Here is a 17,961-nt window from a genome sequence, read left to right on the forward strand (position 1 = left end):
CGATCCTTGAACTTTGGTAACCACACAACTAAAGCCTACAATAAATATACACCAAAAAAAATTAAATGAAAACAAATCCATTACAACTCTAAAGAGAAGCATCAATTACAAGAGAAGAGTATAAGAGAGGAAAAAAGGAACTAGAGGAGCTATAAAAAAAACCAGAAAAAAATTAATAAAATGGCAATAAGTACATACCTATCAATAATCACCTTAAATGTAAATGGTCTGAATGAACCCAAATAGCCAAAGGAAGAATAAAGCTGGGGGGATTATGCTCCCCGACTTCAAGCTCTACTATAAAGCCATAGTAATCAAGACGATTTGGTACTGGCACAAGAACAGACCTATAGATCAATGGAACAGCATAGAGAGCCCAGCTATAAAGCCACACATGTATGGTCAATTAATATACTATAAAGGAGCCATGAATATACAATGGAGAAAAGACAGTCTCTCCAACAACTGCTGTTGGCAAATCTGGACAGCTACATGTAAGAGAATGAAACTGGATTATTGTCTAACTCCATACACAAAAGTAAACTCGAAATGGATCAAACACCTGAAAATATGTCATGAAACTCTTAGAAGAAAACATAGGCAAAAATCTCTTGAACATAGCATGAGCAACTTTTTCCTGGATACATCTCCTTGGGCAAGGGAATCTAAATAAAAAATGAACAAGTGGGACTACACCAAACAAAAAAGCTTCTGTACAGCAAAGGACACTATCAACAGAACAAAAAGGCATCCTACAGTATGGGAGAATATATTCATAAATGACTCATCTGATAAGGGGTTAACCAAAATATATTAAGAACTCGTATGCCTCAACACCCATGAAACAAATAACCAGATTAAAAAATGGGTAAAGAACCTGAACAGATGCTTCTCCAAAGAAATACAAATGGCCAACAGGTACATGAAAAGATGCTCCACATCATTAATCATCAGGGAAATGCAATTTAAAACCACAATGAGATATCACCTCATACCGGTTAGAATGGCCACTCTCCAAAAGACAAGAAACAAATGCTGGATGGAATCAGAGAAACAGGAACCCTCTTATACTATTAGTGGGAATGTAAATTGGTGCAACTGCTGTGAAAAGCAGTATGGAGGTTCCACAAAAAACTAAAAATAAAATACCATTTCTCCAGTACTTCCACTCCTAGAAATTTACCGGAAGAAAACAAAATCCCTGATTTGAAAAAATATATGCATCCCTATGTTTATTGTCCCACTATTTGCAATAGCCAAGATATGGAAACAACCTAAGTGTCCCTCAATAGATGAATGGATAAAGAAGATGTGATATATATACACAATGGAATAGTATTCAGCCATAAAAGGAAAAGAAATCCTGCCATTTGCAACAACATGGATGGATCTAGAGGGTATTACGCTCAGTGAAATGAGCCAGATGGAAAAAGACAAATACCATATGATTTCACTTATTTGTGGAATATAACAACAAAGCAAAACAAAAGGAACAAAAATGCAGTAGACACATAGACACTGAGAAGTGACTAGTAGTTACCAAGGGGGAGGGGTTGGGGCGGGTGCAGGTTGAGGGGGTCGGGGGGAAGGGAGGGGGAACAATAATTTGCAAGAATTCATAAGTTGATCACAGGGACTCTTGAACCACTGTGATGTACATTTGAAACCAACATAAGATTGTATGTTAATGACACTTTAATAAATAAATAAATATATATATATATATATATACATACACACATCTATGTATGTCATAGCAAAAAAAAAGCAGGCAAGCATACTCAGCCAGAAATCTGATTTCTCTGAGATGCATTAATACAGAAATGGACACTCATACAGGAAAAAATATCCTGCTAAGAGAATACAAGTACCACTGAACACAGTATATCAAACATGCATATAAAGGACACAAATTATCAAAGAATTTTGAAAATTCTTCAAGCCCTTAATAGTTATTTACACAGGTAAAACTGAAAAAAAAAAACCAGTTTGTATTCAGACGCCAAAGTTAACCAACTTAAAAGTTTATTTACTGTTCATTAAGTTCCCTAAAACAGTATTTTAGTTTATGTTTTAGTTTGGGAGTTCTTTATTTTCTTCAACATGACATTTCCGCATTCATCTCTTCTTAAATTGGAGACCATATAATTTACTTCTTAGAAGTATAAAAAAAAAAGTAATCAAGCAGTAAAACATTCTCTGAATATAGAACATGATCTCAAGTTCTTCTATTTCTTTCCCCAAGAGTAGAAAATGGACTTTCACATAAAACATGTTAACTTAATTTTTAAATTAATGGTTTAGCAGTAACAGAATGCAATGCAAAGAGTAAATCAAGCTATATAATTATATTTTAATTAATTAAATGTAGAATTGTCTATCAAATTGTAATTTATTAAATATATTGTCTCTTAAATAAAACTGTTAATCAGCAAGGAATCATCTTGGAGCTATGCAACCTTTTTAAAAATGGGAATTACCAATTTAAGTACTGCCAGCTACAATAACTTTTTAATGGGTATTTTTGTGTTTTTTCATGTAATTACTTTATTGTGCTTTGTATCTTCAGGCAGTTTTCCCACATTTGGGTAAAATGTTTATCAGGTTGTAAACTCAGTAACTTAGGAAAAGGGTAAAATAAAATATTCGTGAGTGGGGGGAAAAAAAGCCAAAGAGATTTAAAAGTGGCAGAAATCTATAAGAATAATGTAAGAAAGGCTAAACTCTCAGTGACCTGAGGCTTATGATGAAATGCTTAGAGAAGTAAAAAGGTTTTTGTTTGGAGCAAAAATAATGAAACTACTTCTGTTACTTGAGGTAGATGGTTCAATTAACAGAAAACAAAATGCACTCTCCAATTCATTTATTTGTTTTCTATTAAAAATAACCCAAAACAAAAATTAAATGAAAGGGGAAAAAATGAGTGAAAGGGAAATGGGCTTAGTTTAAATGAAGTGAGCTGACAGTAAGAGTAACAGCTTTATGTGAGAGCAGGTATCTTGGCCTAAACCAACCACATCCCAGGTGCCAATGGAACTTGCTAAAAAGCAATGTAGATAACAAAAGCACTTTAAAGAGCAATCTAAACAAAATGTAGTACTTGTGAAAGACACAAGATCTGAAAGACCTGAAACCCATATTATATGCAAAAGGACTAAAGAAATAATGTTTCACACCAAAAGATAGGAAAATAGATACTATGTCTCAGATTTCAAAAATGGTAATCCTGGTATAAAATATTTTGCTTGTTGTCTTCATATGTTATAGAAATATCACAGAAACCCCAGTATTTCAGCTGCTTTATAGTCCAGTGCTGGGAGAAAGATATACAGAAACAATTACAATACAAATTGGCTAAAGTAGTTGGAGAGATGTTTGTGGTATTTTAAAACTGTACAGAAATACCAAGCCATGCTATCTATAGCCATATTTAATTCCTAGGGTGAGACTTCCTGGGTGGAGTGACACTGGATCAGGTCACAGAATGAGGAGTTATTCAGGTGAAAGGGAATAGAGGAGAAACGGATGGGAATAGGATGGAGAAACCTCTAGGAAAAGAGGACAATGCAGGCAACAAACACCAAGACGTCTATAGATGATCTAGAGGCAGTTCTAGGTGGCTAGATGCCAGTGTGAGGCAGGGAGTAGCAAAAGGTAAATTCTAGGATTGGGTAAGAGGCTGAGCATACAGCCAGGAAGAGTAAATATTCTTGATAAATTCTGAGTGCCCTTAACTAAAACTTCCTGGATCTGGAAAGCTAAGAAGAGCCCCTAAACTGTGCTGTCATCCTTTGTGACCCTTCCTAGGTAGTCAGTTATCTTCTTTTTTCTTGCTCAAATTGTTAGTTTGAATTACTTCTCAAACTTCTAGTTTTGATTCACTCTGATTGAACAGTTTTTTTTTTTTAAAGTTCCAGTAGTTTAGACGTTTACAACGCTAGCAAGTTTACAACGTTGGTACTACATTTTTCAAGTTGTCATATAGTATAAAAAAGCACTCTGGCTGTGCTGATTTCTAGCTTGTGCAAGCTTCTTAACATTCCTAAACCTGTTTTCAAAGGCCTTAGTAAATATGTGCTAAAGGATTGAATCAAGGTCTCATTGTACCACCTCACATGCACCAATATGAACCAGCGCTTCCTCCTCAGAGATCTGCATCCTCACTGTTTTTTCTGGGAATAGTGGGTATGTCTCCTCCACACTGCTTAAGCACTAGCACCAGCCAAGCAGTGTCCTTCTTCTCAGAGATCTAGGCTTCAGCATCAGGACCCCTCCACCAATTTTCTAAGTTCTAATAACCCCAACTTCTTCCTTGGTCCCCCAGCCCTAGAGGCATATGCAGAAGAGGTCTGCCCTGGTATCCTTTGAAAGACCTGCTTATAAAGTTGGCCCTTGGCTGGCATTTTGGGTTTCATGTGAGCTCCCACCATTCACAGAGACTATCTCACTGTGCCTAACTGTGCCTAAACTGTGCAAGCAATATGTTTTATGTTGAACATCAGCGTTCCTTGTGGAGCCTGGAATGTGGCTGCATGCCAAATAAAGGGTGCTTATGTGATCTGGCACTGATTCTCTAATGAGCTTATCTGGTTGGCAGCATTTCACATATATTGTCAGAACTTGTCAGAAGAATTAAGCATGTCCTGTGTGACTCTACAAGTTCACTGGGAAAGGACAGTTGGAAGTTTGCACCTGGTTTCCCTTAGACATCCTACAATGCTCCTTTCCCTTTTCTGAATTTGCCTTGTATCCTTTTGCTGTAATAAATCATAACTGAGTACAACTATATTTCAAGTCCTGTGAGTCTTCTCAGCAAATCATGGAACCTACAGGTGGTCTTGGGGATTTGGGGGTGGTGCCTACTTCTTGCAGTTACTATTCTTTTTTTTATCTGTGTCCCTTTTTTTGTCGCTGTAGTTCTCCAATCCCTATTTAACATCCTTATATCAAATTTTGTTAAAATAACATGTAATTTTCCTGACTGACATAGCCAGTCAATAAGGATAAACCGTCTGATTAATCCCCTTTGATAGTTTGGTTTTTATCAGAAACTAACACCTGTAGCAGCACCAATCTCTTATAACTCAGTTCCTGATTCAGCCAAGGAAGGTGTTCTTTCAACCAATCATTTCACAACATTAATCCCTATAGGAAACCATTGAGCATGCTGGGAAGACTATTTTATTGAGCAAAAAAGATGCCAGTAATGAGGTTATGTTAACTTTAGAAACTTGCTTTATTTCAGGAAAAAAATGTAAGTGGTGTTTAGGAAAAGGTCTTGTTCTGTGGTTAAAATTCACACCATATTTGTTTTGACTGGAGGATTGATTAAAAACACTACTAACACAAAGTCATAGCCACCTCTATTTACCTGAAACCTTTCTGGTTCTGTTTAGTCTATACTTGAGGTTCTGAAGTGAGGAAAACATTAAAGTATGATTGTAGATGGAAGTCAATCAGGAAGACTTCATTTGGAAAGATCAAATGTAAAGACGTAAGTTATATATATGTACATATATAATGGTTTTCTTATAGATTTCAAACATCTATAAAAATTAGACATAATACTATTATAAACTCCCCATATTCCGATAATTTAGTTCAAAAATTATCAACAAGTAATTTTGTTGATAATCAAATAAAAAATTTGATTATTTTAAAAGGAATTTCTATTATGTGGTGGTGTGTCAAAACTTATTTTTGACAGCATAACTCTATTCCTCCACCCCAACTGGATTATTTTAAAGCAAATCACAGACACCATTATTTTACCTATAAAATCCTCATGATAAATCTCTTTCAAAAAGCAGAGATGTCAGTAGAATTTCCCAGTCTTTAACATGTCATTTTATATTTAGTTTGTTCCAAGCAAAATCCAAATAATGCCGCTTTTATGTGTACAACAGGGTCCCACTTTCTCGTTATTTATTTAAAATTTGTTTAATAAATTTAGTCATTTATCCTATAGAATTTACCATATTCTGTATTTGGCAGATTGTATCCCCTTGGTGTCAAATAACATGTTCTTCTTTTCGCTGTGTAAAGTGGTACACCAAAAGGCTTGGCCAAATTTATTTGATTATTTTAAAAGGAATTTCTAATATGTGGTGGTGTGTCAAAACATATTTTTGACAGCATAACTGGTTCAGACTCTAAGATGCTGCCTCGGAAAGATATCTGCTGAGTTTTAATTTACTACCAATTTCTTCATATTGCATAGACAATTTCTTTTTTATAAAGGTATTGATAAACACTCTTATGAAGGTTTCACATGAAAAAACAATGCAGTTACTACAATCACCAATATTATTGTGTCCACCCATACACCATTGCAGTCACTGTCCATCAGTATAGTAGGATGCCACAGAGTTACTATTTGTCCTCTCTGTGCTACACTGTCTTCCCCATGATTACCCACATGTGTGCCAATCATAATACCCCTGAATCCCCTTCTCCCTCCCTACCCACATGCCCTCCCCCACCCCTCCCCTTTGATAACCGCTAATCCCTTCTTAGAGTCTGTGAGTCTGTTGCTGTTTTGTTCCTTCAGTTTTGCTTCGTTGTTATACTCCACAAATGAGGGAAATAATTTGGCACTTGTCTTTCTCTGCCTGGCTTATTTCACTGAGCATAATATCCTCCAGCTCCATCCATGTTCTTGCAAATGGTAGGATTTATTCTTATGGCTGAATAGTATTCCACTGTGTCTATGTACCACATCTTCTTTATCCATTTAGCTACTGATGGACACTTAGGTGGCTTCCATATCTTTGCTATTGTAAATAGTGCTTCAATAAACATAGGGGAGCATATGTCTTTTTGGACCTGCGATCTTGTTTTCTTTGGGTAAATTTCTAGGAGTAGAATTCCCAGGTCAAATGGTATTTCCATTTTTAGTTTTTTGAGGAACCTCCATATTGCTTTCCACAATGGTTGAACCAGCTTACATTCCCACCAGCAGTGTAGGAGAGTACCCCTTTATCCACATCCTCACCAACATTTGTTGTTCTTAGTCTTTTTGACACTGGCCATCCTAACTGGTTTGAGGTGACACCACATTGTGGTTTTTATTTGCATTTTTCTGATAATTAGTGATGTGGAGCATCTTTTCATGTGCCCGTTGGACATCAGAATTTCTTTGTTGGAGAATTGTCTGTTCATATCCTCTGCCCATTTTTTTATTAAGGTATTATTGATATACACTCTTATGAAGGTTTCACATGAAATAACAAGGTGCTTACTACATTTACCAATATTACCAAGTCCCCACCCATACCCCAATACAGTCACTGTCCATCAGTGTAGTAAGATGCCACAGATTCACTATTTGCCTTCTCTGTGCTACACTGTTTTCCCCGTGAACCCACACACCATGTGTACTAAACATAATACCCCACAATCCCCTTCTCCCTCCATCCCCACCTCCTCCCACACCCCTCTTCTTTCCTAAGCACTAATTCATTTTTTGAGTCTCTGAGTCTGCTGCTATTTTGTTCCTTCAGTTGTGCTTCATTGTTATACTCCACATATGAGGGAAATCACTTGGCACTTGTCTTTCCCTGCCTGGCTAATTTCACTGAGCATAATGTCATACAGCTCCACCCATGTTGTTGCAAATTGCAGGATATGTTTCTTTCTTATGGCTGAATAGTATTCCATTGTGTATACGTACCACTTCTTCTTTATCCATTCATCTACTGATGGACATTTAGGTTGCTTCCATATCTTGGCAATTGTAAAAAGTGCTACGATAAACATAGGGGTGCACATGTCTTTTTGAATCTGAGCTGTATTCTTTGGGTAAATTCCAAGGAGTGGAATTTCCGGGTCGAATGGTATTTCTATTTTGAGTTTTTTGAGGAACCTCCATATTGCTTTCCACAATGATTGAACTAGTTTACATTCCCACCAGGAGTGTAGGAGGGTTCCCCTTTCTCCTCATCCTCACCAGCATTTGTTGTACTTAGTCTTTTCGATGATGGCCATATCTCACTGTGGTTTTAATCTGAATTTCCCTGATAATTAGTGATGTGGAGTATCTTTCCATGTGTCTGTGGGCCATCTGACTTTCTTCTTTGGAGAACTGTCTCTTCATATACTCTGCCCATTTTTTAATTGGGCTCTTTACTTTTTGGGTGTTGAGGCATGTAAGTTCTTTATATATTTTGGATGTTAACCCCTTGTTGGATATGTCATTTACAAATATATTCTCCCATACTGAATGACACCTTTTGTTCTGTTGATGGGGTTCTTTACCACACAGAAAGTTTTTAGTTTGATGTAGTCCCATGAGTTCATTTTTGCTTTAGTTTCCCTTGCTCGAGGAGATGTGTTCAGGAAGAAGTTGCTCATGCTTATATTCAGATTTTTCCCTATATTGTCTTCTAAGAGTTTTATGGTTTCATGACTTACATTCAGGACTTTGATCCATTTCGAGTTTACTTTTCTGTATGGGGTTAAACAATAATCCAGTTTCATGCTCTTGCATGTAGCTGTAGTTTTATGAACACCAGCTGTTGAAGAGGCTGTCATTTTCCCATTGTATGTCCATGGCTCCTTTATCATATATTAATTGATGATATATGGTTGAGTTTATATCAGGGCTCTCTAGTCTGCTCCATTGGTCTATGGGTCTGTTCTTGTGCCAGTACCAAATTGTCTTGATTACTGTGGCTTTGCAGTAGAGCTTGAAGTTGGGAAGCATAATCCCGCCAGCTTTATTCTTCCTTCTCAGGATTGCTTTGGCTATTCGGGGTCTTTTCTGGTTCCATATGAATTTTAGAACGATTTTCTCTAGTTCGTTGAAGAATGCTGTTGGTATTTTGATAGGAAATGCATTGAATCTGTACATTACTTTAGGCAGGATGGCCATTTTGACAATATTAATTCTTCCTATCCATGAGCATGGGATGTGTTTCCTTTTATTGGTATGTTCTTTAATTTCTCTCATGAGTGTCTTGTAGCTTTCAGAGTTTAGGTCTTTCACTTCCTTGGTTAGGTTTATTCCTAAGTATTTCATTCTTTTTGATGCAACTGTGAATGGCATTGTTTTCCTGATTTCTCTCTCTGCTAGTTCATTGTTAGTGTATAGGAATGCCACAGATTTCTGCATATTAATTTTGTATCCAGCAACTTTGCTGAATTCAGATATTAGATCTAGTAATTTTGGACTGGATTCTTTAGGGTTTTTTATGTACAATATCATGTCATCTGCAAACAGGGACAGTTTAACTTCTTCCTTGCCAATCTGGATGCGTTTTATTTCATCATGTTGTCTGAATGCCGTGGATAGGACCACCACTACTATGTTGAATAGAAGTGGGGAGAGGGGGCATCCTTGTCTTGTTTCCAACCTTAAAGGAAAAGCTTTCAGATTCTCGCTGTTAGGTATGATGTTGGCTGTGGGTTTGTCATACATGGCCCTTATTATGTTGAGGTACTTGCCCTCTATACCCATTTTCTTGAGAGTTTTTATCATGAATGGATGTTGAATTTTGTCAAATGCTTTTTCAGCATCTATGGAGATGATTATATGGTTTTTGTCCTTTTTGTTGATGTCGTGGATGATGTTGATGGATTTTTGAATGTTGCACCATCCTTGCATCACTGAATAAATCCTACTTGATCATGATGGATGATCTTTTTGATGTATTTTTTAATTCAGTTTGCTAATATTTTGTTGAGAATTTTTGCATGTATGTTCATCAGGGATATTGGTCTGTAATTTTCTGTTTTTGTGGTGTCTTTGCCTGGTTTTGGTATTAGAGTGATGCTGGCCTCATAGAATGAGTTTGGAAATATTCCCTCTTCTTCTACCCTTTGGAAAACTTTAAGGAGGATGGGTATTAGGTCTTCACTAAATGTTTGATAAAATTCAGTGGTGATGCCATCTGATTCAGGTGTTTTCTTCTTAGGTAGGTTTTTGATTACCAGTTCAATTTTATTGCTGGTAATTGGCCTGTTCAGATTTTGTTTCTTTCTGGGTCAGCCTTGTAAGGTTGTATTTTTCTGGAAAGTTGTCCATTTCTTCTAGGTCACCCAGTTTCTTAGCATATAATTTTTCATAGTGTTCTCCAATAACTCTTTGTATTTCTGTGGTGTCCGTAGTGATTTTTCCTTTCTCATTTCTGATTCTGTTTATGTGAGTAAACTCTCTTTTTTTCTTGGTAAGTCTGGCTATGGGTTTATCTATTTTGTTTATTTTCTCAAAGAACCAGCTCTTGATTTCATTGATTCTTTCTATTGTTTTATTCTTCTCGATTTTATTTATTTATGCTCTAATCTTTATTATGTCCCTCCTTCTACTGACTTTGGCCCTCATTTGTTCTTCTTTTTCTAGTTTCATTAATTGTGAGTTTAGACTGCTTATATGGGATTGTTCTTCTTTCCTGAGGTAGGCCTGTATTGCAATATACTTTCCTCTTAGCACGGCCTTGGCTGCGTCCCACAGATTTTGTGGTGTTGAATTGTTGTTGTCATTTGTCTCCATATATTGCCTTGATCTCTGTTTTTATTTGGTCATTGATCCATTGGTTATTTAGGAGCATGTTGTGAAGCCTCCATGTGTTTGTGGGATTTTTCATTTTCTTTGCATAATTTATTTCTGGTTTCATACCTTCGTGGTCTGAGAAACTAGTTGGTACAATTTCAGTCTTTTAGAATTTACTGAGCCTCTTTTTGCATTTTAGTATATGATCTATTCTTGAAAATGTTCCATGTGCACTTGAGAAGAATGTGTATTCTGCTGCTTTTGGGTGTAGAGTTCTGTAGATGTGTGTTAGGTCCATCTGTTCTAATGTGTTGTTCAGTGCCTCTGTCTCCTTACTTATTTTCTGTCAGGTTGATCTGTCCTGCAGAGTGAGTGGAGTGTTGAAGTCTCCTAGAATGAATGCATTGCATTCTATTTCCCCTTTTATTTCAGTTAGTATTTGTTTCACATATGTAGGTGCTCCTGTGTTGGGTGCATAGATATTTATAATGGTTATATCTTCTTGTTGGAATGACCCCTTTATCATTATGTAATGTCCTTCTTTGTCTCTTCTGACTTTCTTTGTTTTGAAGTCTATTTTGTCTTATACAAGTACTGCAACTCCTGCTTTTTCTCTCTATTAATTGCATGAAATATCTTTTTCCATCCCTTCACTTTTAGTCTGTGTATGTCTTTGGGTTTAAAGTGAGTCTGCTGTAGGCAGCATATAGATGGGTCTTGTTTTTTTATCCATTCAGTGACTCTACGTCTTTTGATTGGTGCATTCAGACCACTTACATTTAGGCTGATTATCAATAGGTATGCACTTATTGCCATTGCAGACTTTAGATTCGTGGTTACCAAAGGTTCAAGGTTAACTTCCTTACTATCTAAGAGTCTAACGTAACTCACCTAATATGCTATTACAAACACGATCTAAAGGTTCTTTTCTATTTCTTCTCCTTTTTTTTCTTCCTCCATTGTTTATATATGAAGAATCATATTCTGTACTATTTGTCTACCCCTTGATTGACTTTGGGGATACTTAATTTAATTTTGCATTTGCTTAGAAATCAGCTGTTCTACTTTCTTTAGTGTATTTTTATTACCTCTGGTGACAGCTATTAAACCTTAGGAACACTTCACCTATAGCAGTCCCTCCAAAATAGACTGTAGAGATGGTTTGTGGGAGGTAAATTCTCTGAGCTTTTGCTTATCTGGAAAATGTTTAATCCCTCCTTCAAATTTAAATGATAATCTTGCCGGATAAAGTAATCTTGGTTCCAGGCCCTTCTTCTTCATTGCATTAAATACATCATGTCACTCCTTTCTGGCCTGTAAGGTTTCTGCTGAGAAGTCTGATGTTAGCCTAATGGGCTTTCCTTTGTGTGTGACCTTATTTTTCTCTGGCTGCTTTTAATAGTCTGTCCTTATCCTCGATCTTTGCCATTTTAATTTCCATATGTCTTGGTGGTTTCCTCCCTGGGTCTCCGGTGTTGGGTGATCTGTGCACCTCCATGGCCCGAGAGACTATCTTCCTCATCAGACTGGTAAAGTCTTCAGCAATCACCCCCTCAAAGACACTTTCCATCCCTTTCTCTCTCTCTTCTTCCTGTATCCCTACAATGCGAACATTGCTCCACTCGAACTGGTCACCCAGTTCTCCCAATAGTCTTTCATTCCTAGAGATCCCTTTTTCTCTCTGTGCCTCATCTTCTCTGCATCCCTCTTCTGTGGTTTCTATTTTATTTATCATCCCCTCCACTGTATCCAACCCGCTTTTAATACCCTCCATTGTGTCCCCCAACAACTGGATCTCTGACCGGAACTCATTCCCGAGTTCCCAGATATCTCTCCGCATCTCCACCAGCATGTTAATGATTCTCACTTTGAACTCCCTCCCAGGAAGTGTCACAAGGTCCATGTTATTTAAATCTTTCTTGGGAGTTGTTTTCATAATTTTACTCTGGACCAGGTTCCTTTGGAATTTCATATCTGTATATGGCGCCCTCCAGTGTCCAGAAGCTCCACTCTCTGGAGCTGCCCAACCCCTGAAGCAATGCCAGCGGTTGCAGGGGAGCGGTATTGGTGCCTGGGGGTAGAAAAGAGTCCTGCTTCCCGGCTGCTATACCTGCCTCCACTGCCTGAACCAGTGGGCTGAGCACTCAGGTATAAGCTTTTGTCCCAGAGCAGCCGGATATGGATCCCTGCTTTCCACAAAAGGCCGGAATCCCAGTCTCCCCAGGAACTCTGCCTGTACCAGCTTTCCAACCCCGTAATCACGAGAGTATGATGAAAGCACCATGAAGTGTAGGTTTCTGCTCCCAGAGCAGATCTCCAGAGCTAGGTATTCTGCAGTCCAGGACTTCCACTCCCTCCCTGCTCAGTTTCTCTACCTCCCATTGGTGAGCTGGGGTGGGGGAAGGGCTTGGGTCCCACCAGGCCACAGCTTTGGTACGTTATCCTGCTTCATGAGGTCCGCTCCTCTTTTTGGGTGTATGCAGTCCAGTGCAGTTCTCCTCTCTGTTTCTCTCTCAGTGTCAGTTGCACTAATTCTATTTTCACACTATATGTAGTTCCAGGAGGAAGCCTCTTTCTCACCTCTCATGTCGCCATCCCTAATTGGGTGCATAGATATTTATAATGGTTATATCTTCTTGTTGGTTTGACCCTTTTATCATTATTTAATGTCATTCTTTGTCCTTTGTGACTTCCTTTGTTTTGAAGTCTATTTTGTCTGATACAAGTACTGCAACTCCTGCTTTTATCTCCCTATTAGTTGCATGAAATATCTTTTTCCATCCCTTAACTTTCAGTCTGTTTATATCTTTGGGTTTAAAATGAGTCTCTTATAGGCAGCATATGGATGGGTTTTGTTTTTTTATCCATTCAGTGACTCTATGTCTTTTGATTGGTGCATTCAGTCCACATACATTTAGGGTGATTTTCGATAGGTATGTACTTATTGCCATTGCAGGCTTTAGATTTGTGATTACCAAAAGTTCAAGGTTAACTTCCTTACTACCCAAGAGTCTAACTTAACTCACTTAATATGCTATTACAAACACAAGCTAAAGGTTCTTTTTTCTCCTCCTTTTTCTACCTCCTCCATTTTTTATATATTAAGTATCATATTCTGTACTGTTTGTCTATCCCTTGATTGACTTTGGGGATACTTAATTTAATTTTGCATTTGCTTAGTAATTAGCTGTTCTACTTTCTTTATTGTGGTTTTATTACCTCTGGTGGCAGCTATTAAACCTTAGGAACTCTTCCATCTATAGCAGTCCCCCCAAAATACACCATAGAGATGGTTTGTGGGAGGTAAACTCTCTCAGCTTTTGCTTATCTGGAAATTGTTTAATCCCTCCTTCAAATTTAAATGATAATTTTGCTGGATAAGTAATCTTGGTTCGAAGCCCTTCTGCTTCACTGCATTAAATACATCATGCCAGTCCTTTCTGGCCTGTATGGTTTCTGCTGAGAAGTCTGATGATAGCCTGATGGGCTTTCCTCTGTATGTGATCTTATTTCTCTCTCTGGCTGCTTTTAATGGTCTGTCCTTATCCTTGATCTTTTTCCATTTCAATAATCATATGTCTTGGTGTTGTCTTCCTTGGGTCCCTTGTGTTGGGAGATCTGTGCACCTCCATGGCCTGAAAGACTATTTTTTTCCCCAGATTGGGGAAATTTTCAGCAATTAACTCCTGAAAGACACTTTCTATCCCTTTCTCTCTCTTCTTCTTCTCGTACCCCTATAATGTAAATATTGTTCTGCTTGGATTGGTCACACAGTTCTCTCAATATTCTCTCATTCTTATGGATCCTTTTTTCTCTCTGTGCCTCAGCTCTTTGTATTCCTCTTCTCTAGTTTCTATTTCATTTTTCTAATCTGCTTTTAATACCCTCCATCATGCTGTTTAACAATTAGATCTCTGACCAGAATTCATTCCTGAGTTCTTGAATATCTTTCCATACCTCCATGAGCATGTTAATGATTTTTATTTTGAACTCCCTTTCAGGAAAACTCATGAGGTCCATGTCATTTACATCTTTCTCAGAAGTTGTATTAGTAATTTTACTTTGAACCAGGTTCCTTTGGCACTTCATATTTGTGTATGGCGTCCTTTAGTGTCCAGAAGCTCTATTCTCTGAGGCTGCTCAGCCCTTTAAGCAATGTCAGGGGTCACAAGTGAGTGGTATTGGTGCCTGGGGGGAGGAAAGAGCTATTTTCTGCTTCCCGGCTGCTATGCCTGTCTCCATTGCCTGAACCAGGGGCCAAGCACACAGGTATAGGCCTCTATGCTTGGCGTTTGTAGTTGCTGTATACAGATCTTCCCTCTGGCTGGCCTAACACCAAGGTAGAGTTTGCCGGTTTGCGAGCCAGGTGGGGCTGGCCGGGAGAAAGGCGCAGTAGGCTGCATATCACGGAGGGGGTCCTTGGAGCTGTGTAGCCAGCCAGAGAGTTGGAGCACCTGAAGATTGTGAAAGCTCCCAACCTGCTGGGCAGAGTGCACCCGGACAATTTTGTCTACCTGTCCTTTCTCCTGAGCAGTAAGCTCTGTGCAATCCTTGCCCCTTTAGCAGCCCTCTTGCCAAGGGCTTCCTTGTTAGGAAGTCTCCCAGACTGCCCGCCTTTCTTTTGTCCGAGAGCAGCCGGATATGGATCCCTGCTTTCCACAAGCAGCTGGAATCTCAGTCTCTCCAGGAATTCTGCCTTAGCTTTCCAACTCCCTAATCACGAGAGTACCATGCAAGCATCATGAAATGCAGGTCTGTGCTCCCAGAGCAGATCTCTGGAGTTAGGTATTCAGTAGTCCCAGGCCTCCACTCCCTCCAGGCTCCATTTTTCTTCCCTGCAAAGGTGAGCTGGGGTGGGGGAAGGGCTTGGGTTCCCCCAGGCCACAGCTTTGGTACATTACCCTGTTCCATGAGGTCTGCTCTTTTCTCCAGGTGTATGCAGTTGCGCACAGTCCTCTTTACTGTTGCTTTTTCAGGATCAGTTGTATTATTTATATTTTTGTATTATATGTGCTTTTAGAAGGAAGCCTCTGTCTCACCTCTCATGCTGCCATCTTTCCTCTACCCATTTTTTAATCAGATTATTTGCTTTTTGGATGTTGAGGCATGTGAATTCTTTATATATTTTGGATGTTAACCCCTTGTTGGACATGTCATTTACAAATATATTCTCCCATACTGTAGGATGCCTTTTTGTTCTGTAGATGGTGTCATTTGTTGTACAGAAGCTTTTTAGTTTGATGTAGTCCCATGTGTTCATTTTTGCTTTTGTTTCCCTTGCTCGAGGAGATGCGTTCAGGAAGAAGTTGCTCATGTTTATATTCAGGGGATTTTTGCCTATGTTGTCTTCTAAGAGTTTTATGGTTTCATGACTTACATTCAAGTGTTTGATCCATTTTGAGTTTACTTTTGTGTATGGGGATAGACAATAATCCAGTTTCATTCTCTTTCATGTAGCTGTCCAGTTTTGCCAACACCAATTGTTGAAGAAGTTGTCATTTCATCATTGTATATCCATAGCTCCTTTATTGTATATTAATTGATAATATATGCTTGGCTTTATATCTGGGCTCTCTAGTCTGTTCCATTGGTCTATGTGTCTGATCTTGTGCCAGTACCAAATTGTCTTGATTACTGTGGTTTTGTAGCAGAGCTTGAAGTCAGGGAGCATAATCCTCCCAGCTTTATTCTTCCTTCTTTGGCTATTCAGGGTTTTTTTTTGTTCTATATGAATTTTAGAACTAGTTTGTCTAGTTCGTTGACATAGACTTTAAACTCCCAGTTTATGGAAGCACTGTTATTTACTGAAACTGAAACAGAGTTTATTACTACTTTTAAGCATATGACATATTATTATTTCCTTTGCTGAGAAGTCAATTGATACACTATCATCTATTAGGAAGATTCCTTTATTTGCCCTAAATAGAAGAAGGCAGCATATTAAGTACATAAATCATATATTGTTCTGAAAAATATGTTTAACAGACTTGCTAGTTAACAATACCAGTAGTTTGAAATAGAACTTAGTAGGGGTAGCAGTGTAATGCTTATATTTTGTAGTTAACTGGTAACCACTAGTTTTTTTAGCAGAGGAATAATAATATAAAGTGTTTTCAAGGAAGACATTACTAGAAATATTTAAGATTTAAGGCAAAAAGATCAGGGATTGTGTATACGGAGTTAATCTGATGTAGAATTGTTTAGATGCAGCTACAGAACCACCTAAGTCAAGAAGTACATCCTGTACTGTACTGAAGTGTTTGACAAATTTTGTAGCCGGTGATTTCAACTCACTTTACAAAACATCGATTAAGTGATAACTGCAATGAACAAAGGAAGAGTAGAAAAAAAATCATACACACAGCAGCTGATTTATTTCTGTAAATGTAAATCAGATCGAGTCACTATTCTGCCCTCAACTTTGAATGTCTCCCCTTCACTTAGAGTAAAATCCAAAATTTGATACAGTGGCCTTGAGGCACTATGATAAAGCCCTCACTACCTCTGATCTCATTTCCTACCACTCTCCTCCTCAGTCACTGTGATCCAAAGCCCTTGCTCTTCACAAAACAACACAAGACTGTTACTGTCTGGAGTCTTTGCACCTGTTCACTACACCTGAAGTTACTTTCCTCCCAAACATTCAATTGTTCACTTCCTTACTTCATTCAGGCCTTTGTTCATTGGGTCTTTGATCATCCCCTCAGAGGCCCACCTCTGTGGTATATAAAATATTTTCACTCTACTTTTTTTTCTACAGCATGTGATTATCTGCCATTGTATTTATATACTGATTGATCTCCGTCCATGGAATATAAGCTCTATGGTGGTAAAGACTTTTGTTCACTTATCCAGGACCTAAAAAAGCAAACAGTAAGTGCTGAATATTTGTTGGCTCTATTTAACCTACTATCTAATTTACTCAAAACTGCATGTAGTAGGTAATGCTGCTATCTTCACTTGACAACTGACAAGGAACTATGACATGCAAAGGTTAAATATGGACCTGAGAAGAAAGGGAAGGGAAAAATTGCCAGAACTAGACGACTGATTCCCGAAATACTGGATGAGAGCAAAGCTGTTTATTCTCTGCAGCATAAGGGAAACCCAAGCCATACAAACAATCAAAATGTTGGCCACACAAGGAGGCAGATAGAACCTAGTCTCTTTCCCAAGGGCTGGACCTTACGTTGCCCTCACAACCACCTCAAGGGATAAACACGCAGGTATTGTATTAGACAATGATTAACAGCACGACTGACAGCCAGACTTTGCAGCCAGGAGCGAGGGTGGTTCCCACAGAGCACTCACCGGTTTGCAAGGTTACAGTACTAGCACCCAGAACCTCTGGCTGCCTCCCGCGCCAGGGCTGGACTCACGTGCCGGGCCTCGCGACCGTAAGGAGAACAGCAACCGTCGACGAATCGGGGGAAGAGCTTCAACGCGGGAGGTGGGGTAAGCCGCCGCCGTCC

General features: G+C 38.5%; 1 protein-coding gene across 2 annotated transcripts in view; it reads right to left on the reverse strand.

Moving 5' to 3' along the window:
• Positions 1–17,904, reverse strand: part of SF3B1 (splicing factor 3b subunit 1) — a 79,573-nt gene extending 61,669 nt beyond the window's left edge. For both annotated transcript variants that reach the window (XR_008998222.1, XM_057503770.1), the window contains exon 1: positions 17,801–17,904. The gene's annotated coding sequence lies outside the window, so the exon portion shown is untranslated. The remainder of the gene's footprint in view (positions 1–17,800) is intronic.
• Positions 17,905–17,961: the final 57 nt, after the last annotated feature.

Source organism: Manis pentadactyla, chromosome 6 (assembly GCF_030020395.1).
Source record: "Manis pentadactyla isolate mManPen7 chromosome 6, mManPen7.hap1, whole genome shotgun sequence".
Taxonomy (NCBI): Eukaryota; Metazoa; Chordata; class Mammalia; order Pholidota; family Manidae; genus Manis; species Manis pentadactyla.